Below are 18,440 nucleotides of genomic sequence, written 5' to 3'. Positions count from 1 at the left end.
AACTAAGTAGAAAGAATTACAAAACAACAAACACAAAAGCTCTAACTAAGAACATGACAGAAATGCTAACCATGAAACTAAACACATGAAAATACAAAACAGACATGAGTTTACACTCATGGTTGTTCCCAGAAATTCTTCTGGGTGTGGTAATTCTTAAAACAAGCACCGACACACAGGCCAGGCTTTGAAGGACAATCTGGGCTGTACATTCGAGTCTCCCTCCGGATACCTCTTCGAAAACACACTCTACATTTCTTAGCTGGAAAGTCTTTTTTGGGTGTGGGAGGAATGTGCTCAGCAAAGTGGCGATCTTTCAATCTAGCCACATCCTCCACCACTGCTTCTCTAGGAACTCTGGCCTGTTCCACCACAATAAGGCTCTCTATCACTGACTCCTGAAATTTCACAAATGTCATCTTTGACTCTGGAGACCTATCCCTAAACACAATAAAAGCATTGAAGGTTGCTAAGTGGAAGAGGTGAAGTGCTAACTTCTTATACCAAACGTAAGACTTACGAATAGCAGTATAAGGTTCCAACCTCTGGTCAACTCTATCTACACCTCCCATGTGCTTATTATAATCTAAAATGCACACAGGTTTGCGCACTTCCGCAACCTGGCCCCAAACAGTCACAGGGGAAGTACTCTCATCATGGATGGTACTTAGCATGTAGACATCCCTCTTGTCTGAAAATTTCAAAGCTAGCAGCTCCTCGTTCCGCAAGGCACAGCACTGTCCTCTCTCAAGTTTTTTACAGACAAGCTCCCTTGGATAGCCTTTCCGGTTATAACGGATTGTGCCACAAGCAACTGTGTCCACTCTAAACAATTCCTTGAACAATTGCACACCAGTGTAGAAGTTATCTACATACAAATGGTGACCTTTGTTGAACAGTCGTCTACCAAGATCCCACACAATTTTCTCAGTAACTCCAAAAGTGGGAGGACAACCAGGGGGGTCAATATTAGAATCCCTACCAGTGTACACACGGAAACTATACACATATCCTGTCCTACTTTCAGACAGCATATACAATTTAATTCCATATCGTGCCCTTTTGCTAGGAATGTACTGCCTAAAAACCAAACGACCCTTGAAGAGGACCAAAGACTCGTCCACACTTAACTCTTTGCCTGGAACATAGACCTCCGAAAACCGATCTACAAAATGATCAAGGACAGGCCTAATCTTAAAAAGACGGTCAGAATATGGGTGATCTCGTGGCAAGGCTAATGCATTGTCAACAAAATGCAGCATCGTAAGAAGAAGCAAATACCGATTACGACTCATGGTCGCTGGAAATATAGCTGTTGCCATCAAAGGACTAGTAGACCAATAAGAAGCCAGTGACGGCGTACTTATCAACCCCATCAAAAAAGTCAAACCCAAAAACTTTTTTAACTCCTCCAAATTTGTGGGAATCCACTGGGCAGCTCTAGAGTGTGGCCTAAGTCTAGCAGCGTTGTCCCTCAAATGCTGCTCCGCATACAAATTAGTCTGCTCAACAATCTCTTCCAAAAACATATCATCCATGAATAACTCAAAGAAATTGATAGGCATAAAGTTCTCTGTATTGGCGTTACACCCCGGGAGACTAGTAAAGGCAGGGAATTCTGGCTGCTCCATGTTTGGGGCAACCCAGACATCAGGTCTTATAACGGGAAACCTTTCAGCCCCAGGTTGCTGCACTATTGGCACATCAATGTCCTCCTCTAAAACAGGCCCTTCATCTGCACTGAGTGTGGCTTCATCATCAGAAGATTCCCCTCCAACAGAAACATCACTGCCAGAATCTCTGACTTCCTCCTCTGCCTCAGATGCAGAGTCCGTCTCATAGTCATGATCAGACTGTGACTCAAAAAGCATACCCACCACCTGCTGAGCGGTCATCCTGCGGCTAGCCATGATCTCTCCTGCTAAAATTAACTGGACAAATTCACCACCAACAACCAGCACTGTGTAAGACAAGTAACAAAGTGTAGCTTTGTTAGTAAGAGTTATAAACTCAAAAACTATACCGCTCACTTGCCTGAAAAAGCTTGATTCACCAGCAACTACACAGCAATCACCAATGATATCCCACTAAAAATAAAGAATGAAAGGCAAATTAGAAATAAGACAAAACAAATATCATTGTGCACAAACCTAAGGACAATTTCACACACAATCCTGCATTTAGTACACCCCCCACAAACATGTCATTCATGCATGGCAACAATACTCCTTTGGAGTAAATTGTTTTTACTTACCTAAAACATGCAACTGTGCAAACTGCAGGTCAACCACTGCCAAAACCGCAAGGAGCCACAGCAAATAAAGCAAAAGCTTTGAACTAGAACAAAAAGGAGGAAAACATTTTTTATCACAAATGCAAAGACTTCTTCAGTTGACAAACACCCCACCATCAAAAATTTAGAAATTGGTGCCTAGGTGGATTCTGCCATAGGGGCAGATGGGCCTACTACATAAATAGGCCTGTCTGCCCCAAGGAAGCCAGAAAATACCTTTAGTAGTGTGTCCCCATGGAGAGCGACCCTTGCCAAAGGGGACAGCCCTCAAACAAAACAAAAAACAAAAAACACACACAACACTATCCCTGGTGCCTAAGTGGCTTCTGCCCCCCTTGGGGGCAGGTGGGCCTAAGAAAATAGGCCCATCTGCCCCCAGGGGGTATAGAAATGGCCAACAGGTCAATGCCCCCCTTGGGGGGGCGCCCGTGACCAAGGGGACGCCCCCCACAAAAATAAAAAAAATAAAAAAAATCCCTGGCGTTCTACTGGTTTCTGCCCCCCTTGGGGGCAGACCAGCCTAAAAATAATAGGCTGATCTGTCTCCAAGGGGTGCAGAAATGGCCTGGGTACATGTGCCCCCAAAGTGGGGGGGCAACCCTTGCCCAAGGCCCCCCCCATCCACTAACACACACACACACACACACTATCCCTGGTGTCTAAGTGGCTTCTGCCCCCCTTGGGGGCAGGTGGGCCTAACAAAATAGGCCCATCTGCCCCCAGGGGGTGTAGAAATGGCCAACAGTTCAATGCCCCCCTTGGGGGGGCACCCCGTGACCAAGGGGACGCACCCCCCCAAAAAAAAAAAAAAATCCCTGGCGTTCTAGTGGTTTCTGCCCCCCTTGGGGGCAGACCAGCATAAAAATAATAGGCTGATCTGTCTCCAAGGGGTGCAGAAATGGCCTGGGTACATGTGCCCCCAAAATGGGGGCCCACCCTTGCCCAAGCCCCCCCCCATCCACTAACACGCACACACACACACACTATCCCTGGTGTCTAAGTGGCTTCTGCCCCCCTTGGGGGCAGGTGGGCCTAACAAAATAGGCCCATCTGCCCCCAGGGGGTGTAGAAATGGCCAACAGGTCAATTCCCCCCTTGGGGGGGCACCCCGTGACCAAGGGGATGCACCCCCACAAAAATAAACAAATAAAAAAAAATCCCTGGCGTTCTAGTGGTTTCTGCCCCCCTTGGGGGCAGACCAGCCTAAAAATAATAGGCTGATCTGTCTCCAAGGGGTGCAGAAATGGCCTGGGTACATGTGCCCCCAAAGTGGGGGGCGACCCTTGCCCAAGGCCCCCCCCATCCACTAACACACACACACACACACACACTATCCCTGGTGTCTAAGTGGCTTCTGCCCCCCTGGGGGCCGGTGGGCCTAACAAAATAGGCCCATCTGCCCCCAGGGGGTGTAGAAATGGCCAACAGGTCAATGCCCCCCTTCGGGGGGGCGCCCCGTGACCAAGGGGACGCCCCCCCACAAAAATAAACAAATAAAAAAAAATCCCTGGCATTCTAGTGGTTTCTGCCCCCCTTGGGGGCAGACCAGCCTAAAAATAATAGGCTGATCTGTCTCCAAGTGGTGCAGAAATGGCCTGGGTACATGTGCCCCCAAAGTGGGGGGCGACCCTTGCCCAAGGCCCCCCCCAACCACTAACACACACACACACACACTATCCCTGGTGTCTAAGTGGCTTCTGCCCCCTTGGGGGCAGGTGGGCCTACAGAAATAGGCCCTTCTGCCCCCAGGGGGGCAGAAATGGCCAACAGGTCAATGCCCCCCTTGGGGGGGACGCCCCGTGCCCAAGGGGACGCCCCCCCACAAAAATAAACACATAAAAAAAAATCCCTGGCGTTCTAGTGGTTTCTGCTCCCCTTGGGGCAGATCAGCCTAAAAATAATAGGCTGATCTGCCCTCAAGGGGGGCAGAAATGGCCCTAAAAGACATGCCCCCCAAAGGGGAGCGACCCTTGCCCAAGGGGGCGCCCCCCCAACCACTACACACACAATCCCTGGTGCCTAAGTGCTTCTGCCCCCCTTGTGGGCAGATGGACCTAAAAAAAAATAGGCCGATTTTCCCCCAAGGGGGGCAGAAAAGGCCAACAGTTCTCTGCCCCCTTGGGGGGGGCGCCCCTTGCCCAAGGGGGCACCCCCCCACATAAATACACATAAATATAAAAAACCCTGGTGATCTAGTGTTTTCTGCCCCCCTTGGGGGCAGATCTGGCTAAAAAGTAGCCAATCTGCCCTCAAGGGGGGCAGAAATGGCCCTAAAAGACATGCCCCCCAAAGGGGAGTGACCCTTGCCCAAGGGGGCGCCCCCCCATCCACTACACACACAATCCCTGGTGCCTAAGTGGCTTCTGCCCCCCTTGAGGGCAGATGGACCTAAAAAAAATAGGCCGATTGGGGGCAGAAAAGGCCAACAGTTCTCTGCCCCCTTGGGGGGGGGCGCCCCTTGCCCAAGGGGGCACCCCCCCACACATAAATGCATATAAAAATATAAATCCCTGGTGATCTAGTGTTTTCTGCCCCCCTTGGGGGCAGATCTGGCTACAAATTAGCCCCCTAAAGGGGAGTGACCCTTGCCCAAGGGGCCCCTCCCCGCAAGCCAAAATCGCAAAATAAATATAAAAAAAAACAATCCCTGGTGTCTAGTGGGCATTCCTGCTGCCCGATCGTAATGCGATCAGGCAGCAGGAAAGCTCAAAGAGACACCGGGGGAAAAAAAAAGCCTTTCCTTTCCCCCGGTGCCTCTTTAGCCCAAACCCCCCACCCACCGGGAAGAGGAACTCACCTCTTCACTCCACGCCGCACAGGAAGCAAATGGCTTCCTGTGCGGCATATCCCCATAATGAAGTCAGCGCGCGATCGCGCGCTGACGTCATTATGGGGGGATGGGGGGGTCGGGGTGGAAGGGCTTCCCCTTCCATCCCTGACTTTGGGGGGTGGGGGGAAGCACACAGAGGGAGCGAGAGCGCTCCCTCTGGGCTCTGTGCCGAGGACGTAGTGGTTACGTCCTCGGCACAGCAGCACTGTGCCGCAGGACGTAACCACTACGTCCGCGGCACAGAAGGGGTTAAACAAGAACCTTGTAAACAAAAGGTTAATTTATACATTAACTCTGTAGCCTTGCCGACTTCCACTGGAACGGTCTACTATCAAACTCTTCGAATAAACCTTGACAATATTTATCCGTTTTCTGTAATATAATCTTCAAATGTAATTTTACCTCACAGGAGTTTCTGTTCTGAAGCGCGCTCTCTCTCCACACAGCTGATTCCTGTCAGACCTCAGTTGAAGTGCAAGGCTTCCAGCTGGAGAGCTCGTAACCTAGCAACCAACCGATTGCAAGACTAGAACTGTAACTAACCTTCAGGACTCACAGCGGCCATCTTGGATCTTCTCTTCTTGATTCTTCCTTTGAAATAAGCGCAAGATTACTCTGCAAACCTTCTTCCAGTTTGGGCTTTGCTGTCTCCACTGAGGATATCTCTTTGCTTTTCTCATGCACTTCTTTGATTTGACTTGGCAAGTTTGTGTGGTCATGACACAGGGCCACATTATGACCCTGGCGGACGGCGGAGGCCGCCCGCCAGGATGCCGCCCTCCAAAATACCGCGCCGCGGTCAAAAGACCGCAGCGGGTATTACAAGTTTTCCCCTGGGCTGGCGGGCGGTTGCTGAAAAACCGCCCGCCAGCCCAGGGGAAAACGACCTTCCCACGAGGATGCCAGCTCGTAATCGAGCCGGCGGAGTGGGAAGGTGCGACTGGTGCAGTGGCACCCGTCGCGTATTTCAGTGTCTGCAAGGCAGACACTGAAATACTTTGCGGGGCCCTCTTACGGGGGCCCCTGCCGTGCCCATGCCATTGGCATGGGCACGGCAGGGGCCCCCAGGGGCCCCGCGACCCCCCCTACCGCCATCCTGTTCATGGCGGCTTTCCCGCCATGAACAGGATGGCGGTAGGGGGGGTCGGAATCCTCATGGCTGCGGAGAGCGCTCCGCAGCCATGGAGGATTCACACGAGCAGCGGAAAGTCAGCGGGAGACCGCTGACTTTCCGCTTCTGACCGCGGCTGAACCGCCGCGGTCAGAATGCTCGTTGGAGCACCGCCAGCCTGTTGGCGGTGCTCCCGTGGTCAGTGGCCCTGGCGGCCACCGGCTGCCAGGGTCAGAATGACCCTCACAGTGTACTCACCTGTTTGTCTGGAGGATCGTAGAGTAGCGTGTACTGGGGGAGGACCCCACCCACCAGTTTGTCCAACTCCTCCGCAGTTAAGACAGGGACCTTTTCCCCAGACACATGAGCCATTGTCACTTCAAGACACGGGTCACAGCAGCACTTGCAGTGTAGGTCCTCTCCTGTTGAAGGTCAGGTATCAAGTGAGTTTACAGACAGAAAATGGTGGTCACGTGTGCGGCGGTGTGTACAGTCACCGCCAGCGTATATCGCCATTGGCTCCTGGAACCCATAGGGCCCAACAAGAACCAATGCGGAGTTGCGCTGTGGTGTTCCACCGCCTTCTGTGATGCTGCACAACGCCAGCGCAGTTACCTCATTTCCCCTTGTCCCTCCTCACAAGTAAGGCTGCTGCCATTTCAGGGGTGCACATGGCATGGCACCTATCTGCGTCACAGCACATTTTGGAACATATATGGACTAACTATTTCACACACAGAGTTAATAACATTACCGCAGACATAGTTGTGCAACCTATGTGGTAAATTACTGTCTGCTCACCGTTTTCCTCCATAGGCTACAACCGCTGGGGAAGATAATGAGATGGGGCATCCTCTGGTTTACAGACCCCTGGTGGACCTGTCAACAATCGAAGACAGACACATCATTATCACATACTGACTTGATCGTGCCACAATCCAAGACCTGTGTGCCCAATTGGAGCCAGACCTGCTGTCATCTATTTGCCAGCCCACAGGAATACCCCCTCTAGTGCAAGTCCTGTCAGTGCTCCATTTCCTGGCAAGTGGCTCCTTTCAAACTACAGTGGCCATGGCATCAGGGATGTCTCAGCCAATGTTTTCTAATGTGTTGACCAGAGTTTTGTCTGCCCTGCTGAAACACATGCACAGCTACATCGTGTTCCCACAGGTGGAGGATTTGCCCACAGTGAAAGGTGACTTGTATGCCCTAGGACACATCCCCAACATCATTGGTGCCATTGATGGGACACACGTGGCATTTGTCCCCCCCCCCGCAGGAATGAACAGGTGTACAGAAATCGTAAAAGCTACAATTCAAGGAAAGTGCAGATGGTGTGTTTGGCAGACCAGTACATCTCCCATGTGAATGCCAAGTATCCTGGCTCTGTGCATGACGCTTACATTTTGAGGAATAGCAGCATCCCTTATGTGATGGGCCAACTTCAGAGGCATTGTGTGTGGCTAATAGGTGAGCCCAAGGTCCCCACACAGTATGAATAGGTGTCTGGGTATGGTTTAGTTCCTAAGGGTTGGTGTATGTCTAACAGATATCCATCAACATTTACAGGTGACTCTGGTTACCCCAACCTCTCATGGCTACTGACCACAGTGAGGAATGCCAGGACAAGGGCAGAGGAATGCTACAATGAGGCACATGGGTGAACTAGGAGGATTATTGAGCGGACTTTCGGCCTCCTGAAGGCCAGATTCCAGTGCCTCCATCTAACAGGTGGCTCCTTATACTACTCACCCAAGAAGGTGTGCCAGATCATCGTGGCCAGCTGTATGTTGTACAACCTGGCTTTGCGACGCCAGGCGCCTTTTCTGCAAGAGGATGGGCCTGATGTTGGTCTCATGGCAGCTGTTGAGCCTGTGGACAGTGAGGAAGAGGAGGCAGAGGAAGAAGATATTGACAACCGAAACAACATCATCATACTGCACTTCCAGTGAGACACAGGTAAGAGACTGGCACTGCTCATCTCATATCTGACTAATGTTGGACATTGTATAAGTCTGCCTTTTTACCTCAGTGTTTGGACCATGACAGTTCACGTTGGCTTCCCTTTTCACAGATCTGGGTACCACATTCTGCCTTCTGCTATGTTTACTGCTGGGCAACAACTGTCATACTTTGGTATGTGCAAATGAACATTTACATTGATATTTGTCTAAGAGGTTGTAATAATGCATTTGTGAAAGTGCAGACTGACTCCAGATTGTTTTGTGATTCAAGGGTGTTTATTTAAGTGCTAATAAGGAGAGGGGGATGTGCAATGGGCTGGGGTGATGGTGGAGCAATATCCATGGTAGAGTCCAGTCTGTTTGCATCACAGGTGCATTGTCCAATGGGGCATAATAAGTGGAGCAATGTCAGTTCAAGGTGGACAGGGTGATATATTGGGACAGAAGGGTGACAATCAGGAGAGTCCTATTTCCTGGTGGGGGTCTTGGCAATGTTCTCTGTCTTGTCCCTGGATCGCAGGGACCATTTGCGGGGTGGTTCTCCTTCTGCAGACGGTGGAGTGCTGGTGGCCTGTTGGTCCTGTGGCAGTGCCTCCTGTCCACTAGCGCAGGTGGAGGTGGAGGGCTGTCCACTAGCGCCGGTGGATCCACTAGCGCCGGTTGACGTGGAAGGCTGTTCATCGTTCGGGCTCGTGTCAGGGGCCGGGGGTATGTCACTTTCTCTCTCATGGTGTTGGACATGTCTGCCAGCACCCCTGCAATGGTGAACAGGGTGGTGTTAATGGACTTCAATTCCTCCCTGATCCCCAGGTACTGTTCCTCCTGAAACTTGGCCAGTACCGTGCCCATGGTCTCCTGGTAATGGAGGTTTGCTCCCATGATGTTGGAGAGTGCCTCGTGGAGAGTGGGTTCCCTGGGCCTGTCCTCCCCCTGTCGCACAGCTGTCCTCCCAGCTTCCCTGTTGTCCTGTGCCTCTGTCCCCTGAACCGTGTGCCCACTACCACTGACCCCAGGTCCCTGATTATCCTGGGTTAGTGGGTTTGCCTGGGGTCCCTGTAGTGGTAGACACACTGCTGATTGACGTGTCCTTGGGACAGTGGCATGGGCCCGCTGGGTGGGTGCTGTGCTGGTGTTTCCTGAGTGGATAGGTTCAGTGCTGGGTTGGGACTGTGGCAGGGGAACTGACTGTCCAGAGGTCCCTGATGGGCCGGGTTGGTGATCTTGATCCAGGCGTGCAGAGCTGCTGTCATCACTGTGGTCCTCTTCTGTGGGTGGACTGGATATGGCTGGCATCTTCTGTCCGGTAATGTTATGTAGGGGTCGTGTTGGGGTGTAAATGCATTGTTATTGTATCTGTGTGGGCCATCTTGTGCAATGGGTGTGTTTCCCTCTATTACTGTGCTTGCATTATCGCCTTGGCCCTTGTGTGAGTGGTGATTGTGTGGGGTGGGTGAGTCTCTCTACTGGGCATGGTGATGGGTGTCCATGCAAGTCTGTGATGGGTGTCCATGCATTGTTGTCACATGCAGGGCTTGGTATTGGGATGTGTGGGTTGTGATAGTGGGGCATCTGTGTGGTGTTGGGGTGATGGGTGAGAGGGTAGGGGTTGGGGTTTGTGATGGCATGCAGGTAGGGTGGGGGATATAGTAGTAAAGATTTGACTTACCAGAGCCCTGTCCTCCTGCTACCCCTGTGAGGCCCTCAGGATGCATGATCGCACTCTTCCCATGTTGTTAGTTGTGGGGGAGGAGGTGGAGGTCCACCGCCAGTCCTCGGTACTTGCTAGCTGGTGTCTGGATACCACAGAACGTACCTTCCCCCGTAGGTCATTCCACCTCTTCCTGATGTCATCCTGTGTTCTTGGATGATGTCCCACTGCGTTGACCCTGTCGACAATTCTCTGCTGTAGCTCTGTCTTCCTTGCAATGGACATCTGCTGCACCTGTGATCCAAATAGCTGTGGCTCTACCCAGATTATTTCCTCCACCATGACCCTGAGCTCCTCCTCAGAGAACCTTGGGTGTCTTTGAGGTGCCATGATCTGGTGTGGGTGATGTGTGAGGTGATGGTTGATGTGATGTGTGGGGTGATGCGTTGGGGTGTGTTCTTTGAGGTGCGTGGATGGTGTATGAGTGATGGTGTTGTGTGCCTCTGGATGCTGGTGTTGTCTTTGCTCTTCTGTCTCTCTGCTTCTTCTAAAATTGTCATTGTGAGGGGTTGTGGGTAATGTGGGTGTGTGTTTTATAGTGTTGTGAGTGTGTGTATGTGGTGTGTGTATGTGTGTCAGATGTGTGTATTTTGAATTGTCCAATGTGGTGGTGTTTTGTAAATGTGTGTGTAATTTGAGCGCGGCGGTGTGTACTGCCAATGGATTACCGTGGTTGAATGAACGCCGCGTTGATTCGTGGGTCGTGATAGTTTGGGCGTAGTTCTGTTGGCGTGACAGTGTGGGTTTTGCTATCGCCAGTTAATCACTGACCTTTGGTGTGGCGGACTTGTGTGGGTGTCTGTATTGTGGAGGATTTCTGAGTGTGTGTCATAAATCCCGTAGCGGATTTCTGCCGTGGACACAGCATGTTGGCGGCTGTCTTCACGGCGGTCAGCAGATATTACCGCCAGAGCTGTAATGAGGGCCTTAATCTTTTAAAATGTGTATCTTTACCTGTGTATGTTGGATTTTTGTCACTTTGGTCTTGTTTTATTCAGATAAATATTGGCTATTTATCTAAACTGATGTGGAGTACTTTTGTGGTGTTTTCACTGTATTACTCTGTATGTGTACAAATACTTCACTCATTGCCTCTGTGATAAGTCAGAATGTTTGTGCCAAGAGAGTTAGCATGGTTTATCTTAATTGTGTGGCTCTCTTACCCTGATTAGAGTGAAGGTCCCTACTTGGAAAGGGTGCAAACCACTGCCAAATAGAGACCCTTTTTCTAGCATTAATGATCAGTGGTGAGGATAGGACTTGTATTTTTACTTGAAATATAGTGATTGTGTACACTACCTCCATATCACATACCATTACACAAACATGTACTGTTTTTTCTTTGTTTTGTGGCCTTCTCTTCTTTTTGCCTTTTTGGAACTTTGCAACTTTTAGATTATTCACAATCATGTCTGAGTCTGGGGAGCCATCAGCAGTTGCTGCAGATTTGGTACTTGAGTGGGAGAGGTTGGAAACCTATTCAATGCCTCAGCTCAAAAAGTTCCAGGAAGGAGCTCAATTGTCCTATTGACGGCCTCACTATAAAGGAGGAGCTACAAAAGATGCTGAGGGCCTGGTTGATAGCAAAGGAGGCAGATGAGCACACACGAGAATTTAATGTTGTTATGGAGGGATAGAAGGAGAACCTGCATGTTGTGTTGGTAGTTAACCCGGATCTTTCTGGGAGGAAAGAACCTTCCAGGGCAAGCAGCAGTGTTTCCTCAAGAGGTGTGACCCCAGAGGGGCTGGAGGACAGGTGGTAAGCTAGGTGGGTCCGGGTGGGGCTGGAGAAGCTCAAGCTAAAGCATGACAAGGACTATCCAGGTTCAAAAGGGAGGCAGAGAAAGAGAAAAACAATGTAGAGAAGGAGAAAATCGCCGTAGAGAAAGAGAAAATCACCACAGAGGAGAAGAAAATGCTTTTAGCTCAAGAGCTGAGTTTGAAGGAGTTGAATCTAAAAATCAGGTCCAGCACAGATAATGGCAGCAGTACTACAGTGACGTCTGAGGGAAAGATGCATATAACCTAGGACGTGGTAAAGGATTTTGTTTTAGGGGATAACATAAAGCAGTGGTTCAGGTGTTATGAGCTGTCACTGAGGATGTAAAGGGTCCCTGAAAGAGAAAATGTGGGGGGGGGGGCATGCTTGTGGAAGTATTTCTCAGTGGAGTGGAGAGACACCTTATTGGCCTTAGAAGTAGAGATCAGATGATGTACCCTGACATGAAGGATTCCCTGACCAGGTAAAGATTAGGGAGAGTGCTAAACTTGGTTCTCAAACTTGGGTGGAGGATGTTGATTCTTTCTGCAGAGCACTGGGTGGTTGGGTGAAGGGCAGCAAAGTAATAGACTATCAGGGGCTGTACAATTTGATTGTATGGAAGCACTTGTCTAGTCATTTTCCAGAGCTGCGGTAGCACTTGATTGACAGCAAGCTTACTGACCCCAGGAAGCTTGCCAAGGAGGCGGACAGCTGGCTCAGCACCAGGATCCAAAAGAAGTTGTATGTGGGAGACTCAGCCAAGGTTGGGAAGGGTCCTCAACAGAAGAAGGAGGGGGCAAGGATAAAAGTAGGGCATTCTCAAAAGGGTCCCAAACCAGTTCCCAGGGTAAGGGTCCCCAACTGCTTGTTGAAAAAAAAAGTTGGTTCCCTTCAGGAAAGCCCAGAGGGATTTCAGGGGGAGCTCCGAGTGTCCCAAGCGGGCACAGCCCCCACTAGTGGGCCATCACAAGGGATGGCTAGTGTAGAACTCGGGGAAGAGTTGGCCACAGTTGGTGGTGTGGAAACAGCAGAGTTAGCTCTAGTCTCCCTGGATTAGGTTGAGGTGGTCCAGAGAACCTTCATGCCTGATAACACTCAGAAGTATGGGCAGTGGGTGACCATCAATAGGAGGCAGGTGGAGGCTCTGTGAGACATAGGAGCCAGAATGACAACTGCCTGCTGTCATCTTTTGTCTCAGGAGCAGGTAATCCCTAATGTGGTCTAATATGCTGTAGCATAGACAATAGTGAGTGCCAATTCTTGCTGGGGGGGTTCAGGTTCCTTGAGCTGTGAATCCATCCATGCATGTTGACTGTCTTCTAGGAAACGACCTGGATCATACAGCCTGGAAGGAGGTGAAGCTAAGGTCTCACTTGGAGATGTTAGGATTGTCAAAGTGTTCATGCTTGACCACATGGTCCATGGCTGCCTGAGAGGGTGATCAGAAGGACCTGGAGCCTGAAACAGTGGCCCAGGTGCATGCCAGGAAGAGCGAAGGCCAGCACCTGAGATTCCTACGGTCTCGGAGAAGGCTGAACCTGAGTGGGGATGCCCTGAAGTTTACAGGGGAAGAAGTAGCCGAACTAGCATACCTGTCTTAGCTGACCCATTCTGGGAAGGAGGCCCCACCAGGGAGGAGTTCTGCCCAGCTCAGAAAGTGTGCCTCACTGTTGAGGGACTTCGGAAGCAGGTCGAAGCCCAGACAGCTGGTGATACCTCTGGATCTCACTGGATATACTGAGAGAATGACCTACTGTATAGCGAGCCTAATGTTGCTGCGTCTGGGGCAGCCCATGTTCTGGTGGTACCCCAGTGATCCAGAGCCTTCCTACTGGGCCTGGCTCATGATGTACCACTGGCAGGTCATTTGGGGCAGGACAAGACCTTTGACAGGCTTGTCACCCACTTTTAATGGCCCCAAATGAGGAAAAACTCAAATGCATTCTGTAGGAACTTTCAGACCTGCCAGGTGAGTGGCAAATCTGGGAAGAGGTGCAAGGCTACTCTTCAACTGGTTCCTGTCATAAGCAACCCTGTTAAGTGGTGGGCATTGACATTGTGGGTTCTCTGGATCCCAAGACAGCCATGGGCAACAGGTTTATCCTAACCTTGGTGGAAAATGCCACCTGGTATCTGGAAACTTTCCCTTTTAAGACAGTGATTGCACCCTCCTTGGCCAGGGTACTTACGGGGATATTTACACATGTGGGTTTCCCCAATGAGGTGGTCCCCGACCAGGGTACCCATTTCATGTCATTATACATGAAGGCTATGTGGAATGTGTGTGGTGTAACTGTAAGTTCACCAAGCCTTACCACCCCAAAGCAATGGGTTGGTTGAAAGTTTCAACAATACCTTGAATGGCATGATTATGGGCCTCTCAGAAACCATGAGGCATAAGTGGGATGTCCTGGTACCATGCCTATTGTTTGCCTGCAGAGAGGTACTACAGAAAGGGGTTGGCTTCAGCTCTGTATAGGCTCCCTGTGAGAGGGCATCAGTTTGGTGAAGGAGGGCTGGGAGCAAAATCCAAAGACGCCACCTCCAGATATATTCAGTTATATGCTGACCTTCAGGAACCAGACAGCTCACTTCTGAAAGCTCTCCCAGGAAAATCTGGAAGCTAGCCAGGAGGATATGAAACAGTGGTTTGACCAGAATACCACTCTGGTTGAGTTTCAGTCTGGCCAGAAGGTGCGGGTGATGGCGCCGGTAGAGCCCTGTGCTCTACAGGAGAGTTGGTCTGGGCCTTTTGATGAGAAGGAGCGTGAGAGCAATGTCACCTACCTGGTGGACATGTGAACTCCTAGGAACCCTTTGAGGGTCCCGCATGTGAACTGCCTCAAGCCACTTTTTGAGAGGTCTGAGATCACCATGCTTTTGGGCACACATGATGGGGTGAGATAGGAGAGTCAGTCTCTTCTGGACCTCCTGTCTGCCAAAGAGTAGGATTGCTCAGTAGAAGGCGTGATCCTCTCCTCTACTCCGACCCTAGAACAGCATTGGGATGGTCACCAGTTGCTGGGACAGTTTGCATCCATATTCTCATCCACCTCTGGGGTCACCCAATGGTGTACTGCGACATTGACACTTGGGACAGCCTTCCTATCAAGCACAAGTTTTAAAGGGTGACTGACGGAGTGAGAAACAGCATAATGGATAACGTCTCTAAGATGCTGGGGTTAGGGTTTGATTGAGCACTCTAACAGTCCTTGATCCAGCCCAGTTGTTCAGGCTCCCAAGGCTGCCCCACCCAGTGTCACACTTGAACTGGGTTCTATGTTGACTATCGGGGGCTCAATGCCGTCACCAAGACTGACGCTCACCCCATCCTCCAAGCTGATGAGCTCATTGACAGGTTGGAAGCTGCCAAGTTCTGCAGCACGTTTGATCTAACATCTGGGTACTGGCAGCTTGCCTTAACCAAGTGGACCAAAGAGAGATCAGTGATCTCCACACCAGAGGGGCATTACCAGTTAAGTGTTATGCCCTTTGGGTTAAAAATTGCTCCTGTCACCTTCCAGAAACTGGTCAACTAGGTCCTAGATGGGTTGGAAAACTTCAGTGCTGCCTCCCTGGGTGAGATTGTGGTCTTCAGCTCCAGCTGGGAGGATCACTTGTACATCCTCCAGGATGTGTTGAGGGCTCTGCAGAGTGCAGGCCTCACTGTCTAGGCCAGTAAATGCCAAATAGGGCTGGGGTCTGTAGTGTACCTAGGAAACTAGGTAGTGAATGGCTGGGTGGCACCCCTACAAGCAAAGAATGACACCATTCTGGGTTGTGCACCAGAGAGAGGTGAGAATCTTTTTAGGTCTCTCCGGGTACTACAAAGATTTGCACCATTGCTCCCCCCCTTGACAGAGCTGACTTCCAGAAAGCAGCCTCATCAGGTGAACTGTACATAGGCATGCTAGACAGCTTTTGACACCCTGAAGAAAGCCATGTGCACAACAGCTATGATCAAGGCTTATGACTTCTCCAAAGAGTTTGTGGTGAAGACAGACCCTTCACAGCAAGGTGTGGGAGCTGTGCTCTTGCAGCTAAATGAAGAGAGCCAAGATCGACCAATAGTCTTCATTAATAGGTTACTTTCCAGGGAACAGAGGTGGTGGAGCGCAATAGAAAGGGAAGCTTTTGCTGTGGTCTGGGTACTGAAGAAGCTAACACCCTACTTGTTTGGGACTCACTTGAGTGTTCAGGCAGACCAAAGACCTCTCAGGTGGTTAATGCAGATGAGAATCCTGAACTGTTGAGGTGGTCTATCTCTTTACAGTGAATGGGCTTTACGGTGGACCACCGCCTTGGCACAGAACATGCCACTGCTGATGGTCTGTCCAGGTTTTTCTGCCTTAGTAATAAGAATTTCCATGAGGTTTTTTGCGAGTTCTCCCTACTTTCAGCTGGGGGGGGCGGGGGAAATGTTAGACCTGTCAATTCTTGGCATTTGTCTTTTTGGCTTCTGACCTCCTGTTTTGATCCTGTGCTGAATTATGTTTTTGCAGGCCTTAGGGCTCAAGGCAGTCTACCACTGCTGACCAGTGCTAAAGTACAAGGGCATCTGTCTAAATGGTATAGGTAATTGGTTTATCCATGATTGGCATATTTGATTTACTGGTAAGTCCATAGTAAAGTGCACTATGGGTGCCAAGGGCCTGTAAACATCAAATGCTATTTGTTGGTCTGAAGTACTGATTGTGCTTCCCACATGAGTAGCCCTGTAAATATGTCTCAGACCTGCCACTGCAGTGTGTGTGTGCAGGTTTTACTGCCAGTTTGACATGGCAAGTGAACCCATTTGTCTTGCCCAAACCTTCCCTTGAACCATATATAAGTCATCCATAAGGTAGGCCCAAGGCAGGGCCCTGGGCAGGGTGCAGTGTATTTAAAAGGTAGGACATGCACTGTTTTGTTTTACATGTCCTGAAAGTGAAATACTGCTAAATTCAGTTTTCACTAGTGCAAAGCCTATCCCTCCTATAGGTTAACATGGGGCTTGCCTTAAAATATCTTTCAAGTGTAATTTCCCATTTGAAGCAGATAGAGATATGGTGTATGGAGTCTCTGAACTCACAATTTAAAAATACTTCTTTTTATGAAATGTATTAAATTTTAAGTTTCAGAAGTCCCACTTTTAGAAAATGGGAATTTTCTTGCTTAACCATTCTGTGCCTCTGTCTGGCGTGAACTACACATTAGGTTCAGAATTGGGCTGTTTGTGAATTCACTTTAGACAATCACACAAAGAGAGCTGATGGGTCTTCCTGGGCTAGAGTGATGGGATGAACTGACACTCACACCTGAATTGGGCTGTACTTGTACTTACACAAAGCAATCTCCAGCCACTTAGAGTATGTTTGAGACCAGGGCAGGAAAGGCAGGGTTATGTTCACTACAAAGACTTTCCTTCAAAGTTTGTCTGCTTCAGAAGCAGAAATGAGTATTAATATTGTACTTCTGAGGCCACAACTTTAGACTCCTTCTGGACAGAGAACATTCTGCCAGGAAGAAGAGCTAGAAGCCATAGGAGGGAATGCTAGTCTGCCAGTTGCTTTGTTGTGCTGGGCTGCTGCTTCTGTCCTGGGAGTGAAAGGACTGGACTTTGCTTTCTACATCCTGCTTCCAACAAGGGCTTGGACTGAGCGTGCCTCTTGTTAGAAGTCTCAGGGACATCAAATACTTCATCTGCCAGCACCTGGGCTCTCTTGCTGAGTGTCCTAACGGGCCAAGTGGTGCCAAATCCTGTTCCAGAGCCCCATGGGAGTGAGTTGTGGTGAAACCAAGAAGAACTCAAGTACATTGACTCCAGAGCGACTTCAGAACCTGTGCGGCTGTCCGACTCTGCGCCGCTGCCTGCACCGAAGCCATGGTCCCTGCTGAGTACAACAACCTCAACCAACGCCGCAGGACTAACACAGCCGCAGTGCCTCCGAAGTACTGCCACAACATGAGACCTGAGTGCCATGTTACCGATGTCCATGACACCTAACGTGGGCTCACTCAAAGCACCTGTGGCTCCTTGGTGTGATTGCAACACTGCGAAGTTGACACCTTATGGCCTGCTGGATGCATCAACCTGCTAGATGCATCAACCCCACCAGATCACAAGAAACCAATGCCTCGCCACCGACATTGCATCACGTGGCCTGCAACCTCAAGAAACCAATGCCTCACCTCCCCTGCCTCACAGTAAGGAACTGACACCTTACCTCCCCGGTAGCAGTGAGGAACATACACCACCCCAGCTATAGCAACACCTCACATCCCTGACTCTGTGCAAGATCTTTAGTTCCTTGTTTTCCAAAGGTACTGTACTTAGGGTCCATGCAACTCCGTGATCTGTCCCCACACCCTCGCTAGTGGCATTGGACTGATGGGGACAAGTCCATTGTAGGAAACTACCTTCTTTTTGACATGTTACCTCCAATTTCTGCCTGATGTCAGTGTGTTTGACTGTGTCACTGGAGTTCTGCTAACCAGGACCCTCGTGCTCATGCTCTCTCTCCTCTCAAATTTGTCACTACATACTGTTAACCAAATTGGCATACTGGTCACCCCTTATAAATCCCTAGTATATGGTACTTAGGTACCCAGGGCGTTGGGTTCCGGGGCATCCCTATGGGCTGCAGCATTACTTTTGCCACCCACAGGGAGCCAATACAAAGGCTTACGCAGGACTGCCATTGCAGCCTGCGTGAAATGGTGCATGCACCATTTCACTGCGATTTACACTGCACCAGGTCACTTATATGTCAGACCTTCCAACCCTGAAGGC

The sequence above is a fragment of the Pleurodeles waltl genome, chromosome 8 (assembly GCF_031143425.1).
Source record: "Pleurodeles waltl isolate 20211129_DDA chromosome 8, aPleWal1.hap1.20221129, whole genome shotgun sequence".
Taxonomy (NCBI): Eukaryota; Metazoa; Chordata; class Amphibia; order Caudata; family Salamandridae; genus Pleurodeles; species Pleurodeles waltl.
The sequence above is the reverse complement of the archived record's forward strand: the minus strand, read 5'-3'. Positions refer to the sequence as shown.